Genomic DNA, 763 nt, shown 5'->3' on the forward strand with positions numbered 1-763 from the left:
CCTTGGTGTTTTGAGATGGGGCGGAGCCGGCGTGGTGAGGAACGGTACAGCTCCTCGGCGGCGCTTCGGTCTAGCGGGCCGAGCCTCCACACGCTCCGCCCTGCCCAGTCCACCAAGCCGCGACTGCGCACAGACTCCTCCCCTCCGCACTTGTAATACGTCACGGTCCACCTCCGACGGCGCCTTTTAAAGGGGCCGCGCGTTCTAGGGCTCGGTGACCCGTGGGTTTCCCTGCCGCTCTGACCGGATACCTGGGGCTCCAGTTCCCTTCCACTGGGCTCCTCAGGTTGCGGCTTTGTTTCCAGCCTCAGTCAGGGCCTTCGAGGGAATGGGACCGGCGGAGCGGGGGTGGGGGGGGGAGTCTTGGAGTGTGGGGAAGGAGCCTCTGCCAAACCCTGGAGTCCAGCTTGCAGTTACCCGGTCTCTAGTGACCGGGTTCTGCACCCCAGCCACTCCCGGCAGAACAAGTATATGTGATTTTGCAATTTCCTAACACGTCCACCCAGTTCCTGATGCATGACTTTACTTAGAAAAATTAGAACGCTGTTGCGCCAAGAACACTGTAAAAGGAAACGTCCTTTTAAGAAACAAGCCCTAAGTCAGGTGCTTTCTACAGCCAGCTGCTGCCCACTTGCAGCACCTTGCACTGGACAGGGCCAGGTCCTGGGGCAGCAGAGCCAGACCTAGGAACGTTTAATTAAACCAAACCCACAGAGATCCAGGGGCTGGAAGGAAAAACGGCATCGATGTAGGAGTCCAGAAA

The sequence above is a fragment of the Fukomys damarensis genome, unplaced genomic scaffold, assembly GCF_012274545.1.
Source record: "Fukomys damarensis isolate Sample0158 unplaced genomic scaffold, DMR_v1.0_HiC HiC_scaffold_8, whole genome shotgun sequence".
NCBI classification, from domain to species: Eukaryota; Metazoa; Chordata; class Mammalia; order Rodentia; family Bathyergidae; genus Fukomys; species Fukomys damarensis.